The sequence below is a fragment of the Lepidochelys kempii genome, chromosome 2, assembly GCF_965140285.1.
Source record: "Lepidochelys kempii isolate rLepKem1 chromosome 2, rLepKem1.hap1, whole genome shotgun sequence".
In the NCBI taxonomy this organism is placed as follows: domain Eukaryota; kingdom Metazoa; phylum Chordata; order Testudines; family Cheloniidae; genus Lepidochelys; species Lepidochelys kempii.
The window spans coordinates 46,402,687-46,419,056 of NC_136381.1; the positions used below are offsets into that span (position 1 = coordinate 46,402,687).

The 16,370-nt window shown below is 44.3% G+C and overlaps 1 long non-coding RNA gene across 1 annotated transcript in view; it reads right to left on the bottom strand.

The window, feature by feature from the left end:
• Nucleotides 1-7,892: 7,892 nt before the first annotated feature.
• The window catches only part of LOC140906533 (uncharacterized), a 170,396-nt gene continuing 161,918 nt past the window's right edge, over nucleotides 7,893-16,370 (bottom strand). Inside the window, exon 4 of the long non-coding RNA XR_012157144.2 lies at nucleotides 7,893-8,621. This is a non-coding gene — a long non-coding RNA (uncharacterized LOC140906533). The remainder of the gene's footprint in view (nucleotides 8,622-16,370) is intronic.

Consider the following 16,370-nt stretch of genomic DNA (forward strand, 5'->3'; position numbering starts at 1 on the left):
ACAAACCATCCCGATGAGTCGAAAGAATAGTAAATATGGCAGGCGACCAACTTGGCTTAATGGTGAAATCCTAGCGGATCTTAAACATAAAAAAGAAGCTTACAAGAAGTGGAAGGTTGGACATATGACCAGGGAAGAGTATAAAAATATTGCTCGGGCATGTAGGAATGTTATCAGGAGGGCCAAATCGCACCTGGAGCTGCAGCTAGCCAGAGATGTCAAGAGTAACAAGAAGGGTTTCTTCAGGTATGTTGGCAACAAGAAGAAAGCCAAGGAATGTGTGGGCCCCTTACTGAATGAGGGAGGCAACCTAGTGACAGAGGATGTGGAAAAAGCTAATGTACTCAATGCTTTTTTTGCCTCTGTTTTCACTAACAAGGTCAGCTCCCAGACTGCTGCGCTGGGCATCACAAAATGCGGAAGAGATGGCCAGCCCTCTGTGGAGATAGAGGCGGTTAGGGACTATTTAGAAAAGCTGGACGTGCACAAGTCCATGGGGCCGGACGAGTTGCATCCGAGAGTGCTGAAGGAATTGGCGGCTGTGATTGCAGAGCCACTGGCCATTATCTTTGAAAACTCGTGGTGAACCGGGGAAGTCCCGGATGACTGGAAAAAGGCTAATGTAGTGCCAATCTTTAAAAAAGGGAAGAAGGAAGATCCTGGGAACTACAGGCCAGTCAGCCTCACCTCAGTCCCTGGAAAAATCATGGAGCAGGTCCTCAAAGAATCAATCCTGAAGCACTTGCATGAGAGGAAAGTGATCAGGAACAGCCAGCATGGATTCACCAAGGGAAGGTCATGCCTGACTAATCTAATCGCCTTTTATGATGAGATTACTGGTTCTGTGGATGAAGGGAAAGCAGTGGATGTATTGTTTCTTGACTTTAGCAAAGCTTTTGACACGGTCTCCCATAGTATTCTTGTCAGCAAGTTAAGGAAGTATGGGCTGGATGAATGCACTATAAGGTGGGTAGAAAGCTGGCTAAATTGTCGGGCTCAACGGGTAGTGATCAATGGCTCCATGTCTAGTTGGCAGCCGGTATCAAGTGGAGTGCCCCAAGGGTCGGTCCTGGGGCCGGTTTTATTCAATATCTTCATAAATGATCTGGAGGATGGTGTGGATTGCACTCTCAGCAAATTTGCGGATGATACTAAACTGGGAGGAGTGGTAGATACGCTGGAGGGGAGGGATAGGATACAGAAGGACCTAGACCAATTGGAAGATTGGGCCAAAAGGAATCTGATGAGGTTCAATAAGGATAAGTGCAGGGTCCTGCACTTAGGACGGAAGAACCCAATGCACAGCTACAGACTAGGGACCGAATGGCTAGGCAGCAGTTCTGCAGAAAAGGACCTAGGGGTGACAGTGGACGAGAAGCTGGATATGAGTCAGCAGTGTGCCCTTGTTGCCAAGAAGGCCAATGGCATTTTGGGATGTATAAGTAGGGGCATAGCGAGCAGATCGAGGGACGTGATCGTTCCCCTCTATTCGACATTGGTGAGGCCTCATCTGGAGTACTGTGTGCAGTTTTGGGCCCCACACTTCAAGAAGGATGTGGATAAATTGGAGAGAGTCCAGCGAAGGGCAACAAAAATGATTAGGGGACTGGAACACATGAGTTATGAGGAGAGGCTGAGGGAGCTGGGATTGTTTAGCCTGCAGAAGAGAAGAATGAGGGGGGATTTGATAGCTGCTTTCAACTACCTGAAAGGGGGTTCCAAAGAGGATGGCTCTAGACTGTTCTCAATGGTAGCAGATGACAGAACGAGGAGTAATGGTCTCAAGTTGCAGTGGGGGAGGTTTAGATTGGATATTAGGAAAAACTTTTTCACTAAGAGGGTGGTGAAACACTGGAATGCGTTACCTAGGGAGGTGGTAGAATCTTCTTCCTTAGAGGTTTTTAAGGTCAGGCTTGACAAAGCCCTGGCTGGGATGATTTAACTGGGAATTGGTCCTGCTTTGAGCAGGGGGTTGGACTAGATGACCTTCTGGGGTCCCTTCCAACCCTGATATTCTATGATTCTATGATTCTATGAGTGATTGCTGGACCCAGACTAGATGGAGGCTAGTCTGTAAAAGAAGCTTACTGGAACATCTCTGAGTGTGAGATTTCATCTGTAATCACTTCCTTTCTGTTTTAGGCTTAGACTTGTGTGTTTTATTGCTTGGTAATTCACTTTGTTCTGTCTGTTATTACTTGGAACCACTTAAATCCTATTTTTTTGTATTTAAAAAAATCACTTTTTACTTATTAATTAACCCAGAGTATGTATTAATACTGGGGAGGGGGGGGGGCAGCTGTGCATATTTATCAGTTTCATGGAGGGTGAACAGTTTATAAGTTTATCCTGGATAAGCTTTATTTATTTATTTATATTACAGATTTATTTGGGGTTTGGACCCCTTTGGGAGTTGGGTATCTGGGTGCTAGAGACAGGAGCACTTAAGCTGTTTTCAGTTAAGCCTGCAGCTTTGGGGGGACATGGTTCAGACCTGGGTCTGTGTTTGTAGTCGGCTAGCGTGTCTGGCACAACCAGGCAGGGCACTGAAGTCCCAAGCTGGCAGGGAAAACAGGTTCAGAGGTAGTCTCAGCACATCAGGTGGTAGTCCCAAGGGGGTTTCTGTGATCCAACCCATCACACACTGTACCTAAGAATGGTGTATTAGCCAGGAGAGAACATTCAGGAGCCACTGAATGAGATACTCAAGGATCAGAGATGATCAGAGAACCCTCCAGGGCCATCACAGAATTGTTTACTCTTTGAGCATTATTATCGGTCAGACATGTACTGAACATAGCCAGGCCCATCGTTCTCCTTAGGGGATCATTAAAATACAACTTTTGCATATTCTGTTGCAATTTATAACCTGTATAAACATCAGCAGCTTTTCCAAGTTTTGCAAGTACAGTACATATTTAAATGGTGCCCTTGAAGTTACCACAACAACACTGTGAATTGAACAAAGCAGTGTCAACCCCATCATGTCTTTTGTATTGGAGTCCCTGTCACCATTCAAGATTTATGACTAGAATGTGGCATTTAAGCATAACCCTGTACTGGGGGTGAGGTAAAATCAGCCTGCCCCGTGGGAGCAGCAGGAGGCATTTTGCTCTGCATCCTGTTCCTACACCCCTTGTGGGGTACAGCTTATTCCTCCATGTGCTCCTTGATCCAGTGCAGAGGTGGAGCAGAGTCATGGCCCTACCTCCGGGGAGTTCAGAGTCTGTAATTCCGCCTGATCCTTGAGTGGGCCATGCAGGGTGTGGGGGAGGAAATCTCCTCACACTCCCACGCAATATTCAACAGTATAAGAGCTAAGCCCTTAATGAACCAAATCTCTCTGATGGCCCTGAAAGAAAAAAATCACTGAAAAGAAAAAAAAAAATAGTACTGTGTTTTCTGCTACAGACACTATGGCCTCAACTGTCAGGGACATTAACAAAGAGGGGATGGCCATTGCATTGACAATAACAAGACTGCAAACCTGGAATTCTACCATTTGAGAGAAGAAAGTATTTCCATGGTAACTGCAAATACATTATTCAATGAGAGAGGGAGATAAATGAGGTTTCTTAAAGGGAGCAATTCCAATGAGAATTGTTGAGTCTGTCTCCTAAATGGAAGTACACCTTAAACACGAGGAAGCAAGAAGAATGCCTGTGTGGAACACAGTAAAAGTGTTGATTGGTGTGTGTTTAAATATTTTTTCTAAGTCTAAACTTTGGCATTGAAAACCCTATTTCTGGAGCATGTAATCATGAGCTAGACTAGACTGTCTAGACCTTTTCATCATCCACTAAAAGCTCCTGATGTAAGAAAATAATGAATATTTTTCAGCTTGTGTCTTTAATGTGTTTGTGGAGAATTTCACTCCTTGTGGTTTATTTTTCACCGCGGTATCGTTCACGCTAGTTCTCTGCAATAGCCTTCATGGCAGCTGATTGTGTTCTATTCTACTGGCATCTAGGTTCTTATGCTATGCCTGTTATCATGTTATTGGAGCACTGTCCACAGAGGAATTAAGCAACTTGGCTGGCCCCTGTCCATCAGGTCTCCATTTCTCTCCCAGACAGGAGGGAAAACTGCATATGGATGTTGTTGCTGTTTTGAAGTGCTGTGTGCTTTTATTTCGAGGGGGCAGGTCAAACACGTGCCCCTTGCACCCAGAGCAGAAACGGGTGAGGATTTGCAGTGGTCCGTGAATTCCCCAGATTTGGACTGGCCCCTGAGGAAGCTCCATCTCCTGTACAGATAAGCTTCCTCCTGGCACTGTGCCATTCTGGTAGGTCTTCAGATGGAGAACCAGAGGACAAGTAACTGGGTATATTAAGCAGGGTAAATATAAGTAGTTGAATAGTCCGAAACGTCACAACAACAACTCGCATTTGTTGTAGTCTCCTGAATTCCAAAGGATCACAAAGCAGTCAGAAGTTGTACAGGCCATCAGCATAAGCAGCGTTTCACTGCTCTTCACTCCTCCCCACCTGCACAGCTTCTGGAGAAATTGTAGAGCCTCCTCATCAGTCCCTCCCCAGGCTCCCCATAGTAGCTGGGGCGAGAAGATGCAGACAGCTGAAGTCCTCCCCTCTGCAGCCACGAGGAGTGAAGATGGTAATTGCCAATGTTCCCCACATGGCTGAGAGCTGCAGTTATACTATGCAAAAAGAAAAGGAGGACTTGTGGCACCTTAGAGACTAACCAATTTATTTGAGCGTGAGCTTTCGTGAGCTACAGCTCACTTCATCGGCTCACGAAAGCTCATGCTCAAATAAATTGGTTAGTCTCTAAGGTGCCACAAGTCCTCCTTTTCTTTTTGCAAAGACAGACTAACACGGCTGTTACTCTGAAACCAGTTATACTATGCACAGTCATGCAAGGTGCAACATATAGGAAGCATGGATACTCTCAGCTTCACCCTCTGCACCTGTGGTGGGCTCCTGAAGTCCCCATCTTTTTTTGGTCATTAGCATTCACAAGATGCTTCATAGAACACAGGTCCCAGGTGGAGATGTGATTGAAAGGAGGAATCAGGGTGGGTCCCCTACTCACTCGCTAGGACTGTGGGGGGTGCCAGGGGGACCCATCCTCACTCCCCGGGGCTGTGGAAAACCTGGTAGCCCCTCTTTATTTTACACCTCTGCTGGGGCAGCAGTCCCAATTCTTTTCTCCTCCTTGTGATTCCTTTGCATTGGAGCGAAGGCTGGGAAGGTACACCCCTTACTGCTGACCAGGTACATGAGAAATGCTGAATTTACTTACGCAGCCAATCATCACTATAATTTGAGGGAAATGTCACAATAAATGGAGTGTATCTTAGTTGAAGTGAATGAAAGTCCCTTTAATTACAATGAAGCAATTTGGGACTTTTTCTGTTTTTCCTCTCTCACTTTGCTGTGCAGGTTTGTTATAAAGACAGTCCTTTTAAAATAACTCTGTGCACAGGCAGCTTTGTTCTTTTTTATGGTTACAGGTGTGACTCTTTTAGTTTGGTAGATAAATCATTGTCATTGACTGAAGGATAATAAAATACCATCTCTTCCACTTCATCTGCAAAGAATTTTACCTTCATAGACTATGGGGATGCTGGACGTCTGTTCAGTTTTTGCTACCCCATTCTCCCCCCCCACACACACACACACAATTTGTATTTCAAGGCTATATAACCGGAAGCTAAAATCTCCCAACTGTAAACTGAGGCAGCACTGTACTATGGAATCTGTAGAGAGACAGACGGGGTTAAATAGGTTAAATGCTTAGATGCCCGCAACTGGAAAAAAATAAAGGTGGGGGCGACCTGAATCCACAGATGCATTTGGTGTGCCTTAGAAGGAGGAAAGGTGTTGAAAACACTGATAGCTAGTCCACGCTTATGCTCCCACTATTGCTAATTCTGAGGGAATGCATGGGGTTAGTGCGATGTGGAAATAGGCTAGCCTACTAGCTAGGCCCCCTGGCTAGGCACTCAAGGGACCTATGTTCAATTCCCACTTCTTCTGCTGGGTGAGCTTGGGCAGCTAATTTCTCTCCCTGTGCCTCCGTTTCCTCATCTGTAAAATGGGATCGTGATATTGACCTCCTATATAAGAGCTAAGTTTTATTATTACTAGTGCAATTGCGGGGATTCTTCCTAAAATAGCACACATCAAAGCAGCCATGTATTGATCTCGTACAGCTGGAGGTTCCATTCATTTGAAAGGACATTCTACTTTGTTTACCACAATGTTTTGTGTGACAATAAAAATAGCAGGCCATGCACAGGCTGATACCTGAGTGACAAGCAATACATATAAGATAGGAACATTGTACCAAAGATAAAGAAACAACATCATATAGTGGGCCAAATTCAGCCCTTGCATCAAGGGGCACAAGTCGGTTGACTTCAGCTAAATGCCTTGTGCTTACTTACAGCAGGAGTGAATTTGGCCCAGTGTCAACATTTTACCTTTCATTTTAGTGTATATTTAGTAAACTGACTGTATCAGGAACCTAGATTTTTGTTACCTAGCAACATTGTGTGAGGGGTTATAACCAATGTCATGAACACTAAGAAAAAGAGGAAAAGAGAGAGGAGATTCCAAGGCTGTGAGTTTTAAAGATGCAAATTCAGTGCCATAGCTGGGGAAAATTAGGGGAGCTACAACAATTTACACCAGCTGGAGATCAGCCTCTACATGCTCTGATAGAGATTTCAATACAGGGCATCTTTCCTCTGACTGCCCTGCACAGGGTTACCATCATTCAAATCTATCTGTTCGTACCTCAGGTTTTCCCTCTGTTGCAAATGCCTGTCTCTCTGATCTGCAAACAGAACTCTTCCTGCTTGCCAAATCCCCTAACTTTGTCCCAGATGACTCTATGCTAAGCTTCAGTGCCTTGTACCGTCTGCCAGCTTGCCCTTTGCATTAAGTAGAGTGAGATGAACTCGCCCCTAATGTTCAGCTACACTGCTCATGCTGGTATCTGGAAGGGTCCAAGCCCCACTGCACATATAATTATCCCCATTTTCCAGGCAGAAACACTGAGGCATGAAGACATTAAGTGAGCTTCCTGGGTCAGTAGGAATGGGCGCACTGTGTTCCAGTGGAGTATGCATAAGAATGGGAGGAAGGAGACCTGGCTGCTAACACTGGTTCTCTAATGACTTAAGATTGTCACTTAACCTATCTAGGCTTCAGTTTTCTCATTTGTAAAATGGGGATAATGATATTTGCCTTCTTCATAGGCGCATGAGCTAATAGCCAGGGATGCAGCCACATGTGCAGAGACTCCCTAGCCTCTGATTGCCGGAAGTTGGGAGTGGACGAGAGGGGATCACTCAGTTCTGTTCATTCCCTCTGAGCCATCTGGCACTGGTCACTGTCAGAATTCAGGATTTCGGGTTAGATGGACCATTGGTCTGACCCGGTATGGCCATTCTTATGAGTGTTGTAAGGCCTAACTACATAATTCTTGTAATATGCTATATCTCTGTGCTCTTTCCTCCTCCTATGTAGCCTGGGAATGGGCACCACCAACATAACCAGCTGCTCCTCCTTCTTAAGCACACATTTTTCACAAAATTCATAGGAAGGCTTCAAACGGAAAAAGCAAAACTATTTCTGACAAATATTTTGACCAGCTCTAGTGGCCACTCAAACCACCTTAGAAACCATTGGTGGCCGACTGTGTGCAACACAACCACAGAGATTATGAGACAAAAGAAAGTGCTAATGTGGCCTTTTTAAAGATCATTCCTCCCTTATTCCCATCAAACACTCATGACATTAGTCCTAGCTTGTCATCTTCCTACTGTTTTATTTTTTACCAAATATAGTAACATAGGGGGTGTGTGTGCGCCTGCATATATTATTTAGTGAAGTCAATTAAAAAGATGATGAGAAGGATGACGGTGAGATAGAGGAAGTCTTCTAAATGCCTTTCACAGCCTATTCAGTGTTCATGCATAAAAAGAGAGAGAGAGCCAAGAAGCCACAACATTCACGCTTTATTCCTTCTTCCACATCTCTAGTGCTCCCCCATCAAGCGCTTCCTGAAAGTAGCATTCTCTACATTCCTATACACACTCATACTATACCTCGCCCCCCTCCACTACTGGGAAGCTATTCATCGTAACACATACCATAATTATCACCAACAATCTATAAACCTGCAGATTGCTACTGACTGAGCTGCCTCCTGCTACTTTCTCCCTGGAGCGTGTATAACTATATTACGCAGCTTTCTCTGTGCCTGATCCATAAAGGATGTGAGGTGATCATGAGGTTAGGGGTCTGTTACAGCAGTGGCTGGGTAAGGTTCTGTGGCCTGCAATGTGCAGGAGGTCAGACTAGATGAGCATGATGATCCCTTCTGGCCTTAAACTCCATGAGGCCCAGCTAGAAAGCCTAGTGCAATCTTCAGTCTTGTGCTTTCAGCTCTAGAAGCTGCTTGTTCAAACCTCAGTCTTGGCCATCACACATACACAGGAGCAGAGCACAGTAAGTGCTTCCTGAGAGATTTCAAGACCTGCACTTCCTAGAGGATGCCAAGAGTCAGCTGTTTCTGCAACTTGAACCCTTGTTGGAAGTGGAAGAAGAAATTCTTTGATTCTTCTGCTGCATAGTCTCTCTTCGGTACAGCTGTAAGAAATGACAAACAGTTATCATCTCTCTGTCAGACTGGCATACAAACCTACTTCTACTGGGTAGTACTGGGAAACTTCTGATTAATTTTTATGAAGGAATGTGTGTGACCAGAGGTGCTGACTCTGTGGGTGCTCCAGAACCTTGAACACCCTCAGAAAAAATTAGTGGGTGCTTAGCACCCACCGGCAGCCGTCTCCCATCCACCGGCAGCCCCGCCAATCAACTCCTCCCCCTCCCTCCCTGTGCCTACCACCCACAACGATCAGCTGTTCCGCAGTGTTCAGGAGGTGCCAGGGAGGAGTGGGGATGGGGTGCGCACAGGGGAGGGGGCAGAACTGGGCAGGAAGAGACAGGGTGGGGGTGGAGCAGAGGCAGGGCAGGGGCTTGGGAGAAGAGGTGGGGTAGGGGTGAGGGCGGGAAGAGGCAGGCGGGGGTGGCAGCTTGGGGAAAGGGGTCAGGTGGAGATGGGATCTAGGGCAGAGCAGGGATTAAGCACCCTTGGGGCCAGGAGGAAGCCGGCATCTGTGTGTCTGACTCAGTTTCCCTTCTTGTATGGTTAACCACTGGGAGTGAAGGGGTTAACTTCTTTCTTGAAACAAGACAGGAGAGGTAATATCAAAAGATATTGTCTCTCTTGTGTACTGGGACCAGTGCAACTACTGCAATATTGCAAACAATTCTTCAAACGAGACAACCAATGCAGTGACCAAGGGGAAGTCACTAAGCATGAATGAACCATTAGGAGCTAACATCATCAGGGGAGTAATTAATGCAAATCTCTTGCTAGGTAAACGCATCTGCATTATCGCCACCCCCTAAAAGGGATTGCATATACTGGTTTTGACCCGGTTCAAGAGGCACAACAGACAAAGAACTGAGAATAGTATTAACTGACCAGGGATACAGAGGAGGGGTCACTCTCACTGGATCCAAAACCTGACATGAAACTATAACCAAGAGTGACAGGCCCTGCTGGAAAGGTTTGAAGGACTTTGAAACCTATCAGGGTGTCCATGTGGAAGGTGCGTGACACTTGGTCAGACTGGCATGCATATAAGAGTAGCAGCTTTTGTTTTCAAGATACAGGTTCTCTGTTGCTTTTGTTCTAAATAAATATGTTGCTTTATGCAGGCTGGCTGGCCACCCGTAAACCCTGTCATGTTGTCACTGAGAGTTAGCAGAACTGCAGGTGCTGGACTAAACTGAGACGTAATATGGTCACAGTCAATTGCAAGAGGAAATTGCAGCCTGAGCAACAAGTGGTGAATTAGGGCTTGGCTACACTTGTGAGTTAAAGCCCATTAAAGCAGCCCCGGGCACCCTAGCTCACTACCCATCCATACTGGCAAGGCACGTAGAGCGCTCTGACTCCGCGGCTAGAGCGCTCCTGGTACTCCACCTCAGCGAGTGGAATAACATTTGCTGCGCCTTGGCTACAACGCCCGGGCATCAGTGTGGACGGGGTGTTGCATTACTGCGCTCCGATTAGCCTCCAGAAACTTCCCATAATCCCCTTAAGTCAAGTGGCCACTCTTGTCATGGGTTTTGAATTGCTGCAGAAATGCGCATATGTCCTTTCAATGCTCCGTTTCTGTCAGCTGGCATGCTCATCTGCTTCGATACAAAGCAACCGTTAGTGTGGACTGTTGTGCGGGGGGGAGAAGAGGGGGTCTGCTGCTGTCTGAACTTACAAGACAACATGCTGATATGCTTTCAGCCCCCCCAAAACCCACTCTCTCTCCCCCCACATACACACAACACACTCCCTGTCACACTCCATGCCGCCCATTTGAAAATCATGTTGCAGTCGCTTGCATGCTGGGATAGCTGCCCATAATACACCGTGCCCAATGCCGCTGCAAGTGCCGCAAATGTGACCATGCCAGTGCGCTTGAAGCTGTCAGTGCGGGCAGACTGCAGCCCTTTCTCTACTGTGCGCTACGAAGGCTGGTTTAACTCAAAGCTACATCTGCAAGTGTAGCCATGCCCTTAGTTTAAAAACATATAATGATGCCATTATAAAAGACAATGCATTACTCCTTTGAAAATTAAGAATAAGGAGACCAACAATAAACCTTGAAACTTTCATGTGATAGGTTTATGTCAAAATTCCGCAACTGCTTCTTGTTGGAAGATATCTTTCTTGCTGGAGCTCAAGTTACAACACAACTTAATTCTCAAATTCTATTCCTCAAATTATGAAATTATCCAGAATATCACTGCAAAACACAGAGATGGAAGGTAAGGGCTATTATTTTCACCTTATTTAAACACTTTTGATTATATTTTAAGAAGTGCATGTATGACTTAAGAGCCAAAACCCATTTTCAAAAGTGCCCAAGGCCCTATTCCTCAAAGGTAACTAGACACCTAAATTGATTTCCAATGAGACTTGACTCCTAAGAGCTTACACCACCTTTGAAAATGGAAGTTAGGCTCCTAAATCACATAAGAGCTTTTGAAAATATTACCCCAAGTCAGCTTTTCCCACGTTCTTTTTTGCATTGATTCCGTGGGTTCAATGTCATGCTCCTGGTTTGCTGTCACTACAATATGGGGATCTCAGCTCTGATACCAATGTAAATTGCTTCTCCTTTACCATCAACCTTGTCTGGGTTTAAAATAATTGTTTTTAATGTATAATATCTCTAGTTTTAATTATGTGAGGACTGGCCTATTATAAACCCTGATGCATCTTGTCAAGTGTTAATGGCCTTTCAAAGGCAGCTGAGAGTCTGTGATGTGCTTCACAGCAAAGGGCAGGAAAAGAAAAAGTCGTTCTAAAATTAATACATTTAAGTTGAGGGGCACTACTTTAAGTGTAGCAGTGGCTTCACACTTAGACATTGACTTTCACACTATCTGCAGAGCTCCATAAAGCTCTCACAGAATGATGCAAGTACTGATTAGCTTTCTTCAATACTGTAGATTATCTAAACTGCTGTCAGTGTTATTTGGCACTTAATGATAGGAGTCTGTTAGACAAACTTAAAACTATCTGGAGAGATCAAACCTGAATAGAACTGGGGTGTAACAGCAAGAAATGTTTAATCTCATACACATATTTACAGGGCTCAAACTTTGAGAGGTGGGATGAGAAAGTGTTTCTAAATAATTTTCTGATCCCCTGAACCTAGGCCAGCTAAATGCCAAAATGGCCCTGGCATGAACTTAGAACATACATCTTCACGACAACTGAAAGGTGGGAGGGACCCAGAGCTTAGGTGCCAACCTTAGCTCAGAAGTCTACACAGCACGGAAACAGCCCCGCAACCCCAGCCCTGTGAGCCTGAATTGGCTGGCACAGGCCAGCTGTGGGGTTTTCTTTGCTGTGACACTTCATATTTCACATGCAGTCAAATCTCAGTTGCCGTGAATCAGTAATGGGCTGATTTACCCCAGCCTAAGATCTGGCCCACCGTTTTTACTACCAATGATTTTTTTCAAATCAACCCAAGTTCAAAGTGGTACAGCTTGGGAGCCTGCCAGCCAACCCTTTTCTAGGGTGCTTAATAAATGAGTAAGGCAATCTCCACAGTGGAGATGAGAGCATCACTTTTCCAGAAACAATTTCAGTTGGTCTCTAATAATTATTCACTAGAACTGATGATGCTGTACACTTTTAAAAGGATCCATTTTCTAGAAAGACCAGGCCACTTTGTGGTCTTATTCAAGATCCCTCTTTCGTAGTTGTCTGGTAGGCTTGTAAACTGTGTATTCCACACAGGGCAATGTAGAATCCAGGAATTAGGTAGTATTCCTTTAAATCGTTTGTGAGTCCTCCAGGAGGCCTCCCTGCCTTCTATGTTTCTGAGGCCACCAGATCCATGCCAGAGCATCAGTGTGCATATATAGCTAGGCCTTGCGTGTTGTATATGATTATTAAACACGGTTATTTGAGCCCCACTGTGCCTATTAGGTTTGTTCTGTAAAGAGCAAAGGACACAACAGGTTGCAACTCAGCTTGCAAAGTTCAGATCCGGATCCAACTATCACCAGGTGCAGATGGGAGCAGGTGTCTCATCGGCTGTTCCAGTTCCTGTCCATTTCTAGTTATAACCTTTAATAAAATGCCTTGAAGCACAAGTAGCTGCCGCACAGGTTGGTTTGTTTTACAAAGCTGAAATGTGAGAGTCTACCAGACCCTCAGACTATGGGGCTGGAATACGAACCATTTCCTTGACCTTTTCCTACCCTTGTCAAGCCATTTATTGGAGTACTCTTCTTGCAACATTCCCATAAAATGCTATTACAAAACATTGCACACCCACATAAGCAATCAGTAGCCTTGTGCCTTACTGATTTTAAATTACCTAAGGCTGTATTTCTCACCCGGGGGTACGCGTACCCCTGGGGTTACACACAGGTCTTCCGGGGGTACATCAACTCATCTAGATATTTGCCTGGTTTTACAACAGGCTACATAAAAAGCACTACTAGAGTCAGTTCAAACTAAAATTTCTTACAGACAATGACTTGTTTATACTGCTCTATATACTATACACTGAAATGTAAGTGCAATATTTAATCTCCAAATGATTTATTTTATAATTATATGCTAAAAATGAGAAAGTAAGCAACTTTTCAGTAATACTTCTATTTTCATGTCTGATTTGTCTTGCCTACCCCCATGTTTCACCTCACTTAAAAACTACTTGCTTACAAAATCAGACTCCTGAAAGGGGTGCAGTAGTCTGGAAAGGTTGAGAGCCACTAACTCACTAGGCTTTAAAGAAAAACTGTAGTATGATGGAAAGTCTGTGCTAGCCACTAGATCCAATCCATACAAGTCCAAATCACTCAGAAACTGTTTTTTAAAATATGAAATATACTAAATAATGATTAACAGCCAGAAACGAAGCTGCCATCTTCTCCGATGCCTGACAAAGGCAGCTGCCAGTTTTGTGAAGTATTCCCCAACCTCTTCTTTGAAGTAACATTTTGTTGTTACTGAGCTGTCATATTCACATTCATTTAACTTTTCAATTTTGGGTAGTGCACCACCCATGTAAGACTGGACCATAATGGGAGTGGTGTAGTTAAGTCTCTGGCAACTCTCTGGTTGCTGGGGAGATATAGCACCAATTCGGGGAATTGCATAAACAGGAAACAATCTCATTTTATTAAATGATGCAAAAGTCATGGAGCTTATCAAGTAACCAGTGTAGCCTGATATTTTTAAACAAGGGAGTTTTTTGGTAAGACAATCTCATTTTAGCATAAGTCACTTAACATTCACATTGATCATTTTGTAGCTTTTTGCATTACTAGAACAAGGAATGGAAGCATCACATTAGGTTAAAATTCAACCACTTGCAAAGGGCCAGCACAAGAACAATCAGATATCCCTGATCTTTGGCTTTGTCAGCTCAGGAAGGAGAATGCAGAGATGGCCATAGTGCTCCCTCAAACCTGGGCCTGGCCTATGCCTGAGCTAAAAGCTACTTAAGTTCTCAAAATTAGATTTAAGTGGTCTTAAGTAGTGCATAGACCTTGAATTGGACCTCTGCACAGGAATGGATTTCCCCATCTGGAAATAAATCACTTGTCTCTTGTGTCATATGTTACTGATGGCCTGTTATACCTAGTCAAGTCAGGAGCATCTCTACCTGCCTTTCGACAGCTACTTCAGGGCAATTGATGGCTGGAAATCTTGCCACAAGAGGATAAGGAGGAAACTGGTTATCCAACACTGAAATCAATGGGTGTGCATTAGCGTCACTGAGATAAGAATCTGGCCATTGACTCTGAATCTTTATCTTGGGTTCTCTCATTAACCCATTTAAGAAAAACTTTAGACTATCAAAGAGTTTGAGAAAGGGCCTCACTGATGGCATGGAGTTAAATGAAAAATCATAAGAGACACTGTACCTAGGTTTCTAAATGAAGATCAAGAATGTTAATGCTATTTTAACATCTCTTTCATATTGAGTAATACTTATTTTTTTTAAATTGTGATGCTGTCCTCAGGGAGCCCAGAACCATTAGCCACTGTGTTACCACTCTGCCTCAGCAAGAATGAGCAGTCCTGGAGATTAACCTGTGTGACAGCTCCCTGCCACACCAGTCTGCCTACCTTACTAGTAAACTCCTTGAGACTCTTCCAGTCTAAACCTTGCCTTCCAGGTAACATCCACTGAAGCCCAGTTCCCCAGAGGTGTCATTCTGCAGTGTCTAGTCCCTCTCACTGGATACACACACAAACTAACCAAGTCCCATGGCTCCAAAGAGACAGAATTCAGACTAGCTTGCTGGTTCAGCCTGGGAAGCATACCTTATTTAAAATATATCAGTACTTAGATGGTTATTAGTAAAACTTAAAATACGTTTATTAATAAAAAGCAGAGATTTAAGTGATACTAAGTAAGAGAAAAAGACAGGTAGGGTTACAAACAAAACAAAAATATCACACTTTCTAGTGCCTAAAACTTAATTCTAGCAAGCTACATCTTTGCCTAAAACAGTTTCTCAATTACATCAAGCTGTCAACAACTCCAGTCCTTCAGGTAGAAGGATCCACCTTTTACAGAATCAGAAGGTGCTGTTCCTTTGTCCTCAGAGTGATGGGAAACGAAGGGGTTCTCTTTCTTCCCTTTTATAGTCCAGAAAAATCTTTGAAATGTATTCTCTGAGAAGTAAACCCAGACAAAGTTCCTTGCCCCTGCTGCGCAGGGGTGCAGATACCATAGAATCATAGAATATCAGGGTTGGACGGGACCTCAGGAGGTCATCTAGTCCAACCCCCTGCTCAAAGCAGGACCAATCCCCAATTAAATCATCCCAGCCAGGGCTTTGTCAAGCCTGACCTTAAAAACTTCTGAGGAAGGAGATTCCACCACCTCCCTAGGTAACGCATTCCAGTGTTTCACCACCCTCCTAGTGAAAAAGCTTTTCCTAATATCCAACCTAAATCTCCCCCACTGCAACTTGAGACCATTACTCCTTGTTCTGTCATCTGCTACCACTGAGAACAGCCTAGAGCCATCCTCTTTGGAACCCCCTTTCAGGTAGTTGAAAGCAGCTATCAAATCCCCCCCCATTCTTCTCTTCCGTAGACTAAACATCCCCAGTTCCCTCAGCCTCTCCTCATAACTCATGTGTTCCAGTCCCCTAATCATTTTTGTTGCCCTCAGCTGGACTCCAATTTTTCCACATCCTTCTTGTAGTGTGGGGCCCAAAACTGGACACAGTACTCCAGATGAGGCCTCACCAGTGTCAAATAGAGGGGAACGATCACGTCCCTCGATCTGCTGGCAATGCCCCTACTTATACATCCCAAAATGCCATTGGCCTTCTTGGCAACAAGGGCACACTGTTGACCAAGCCCCTTCTTCATCCAAATTGCTTCTTTGATTGGCTTAATCACTTTGTTTACCTTATATGTAGATGAATTTTCATTGGAATAAAGCCAGGCAGACTAGTAACTCCACATTCCGTTATTGAGAGCAGTTTTGTTTATCCACTGCCTCTAAAACAAACATAATTTCAGCACGCACACACATAACTGTTTGTACATACCCCATACATACATCACACAATGATATTCATGCCCAGCATGCCACCTGTATTTATATGATACCTCACAAGACACTGTTTGGCTAAATATTCTGACAAGAGTGTATTGAGTGTGCCCTTTGCTGATTTGGCATAGAGGCTCTTAGGGTCCTAAAAAACTTCTAAACTATTTTGTCAAAACATTTTTAACACCCCACTTTGATCATTACAATATACTAAACCACTGTA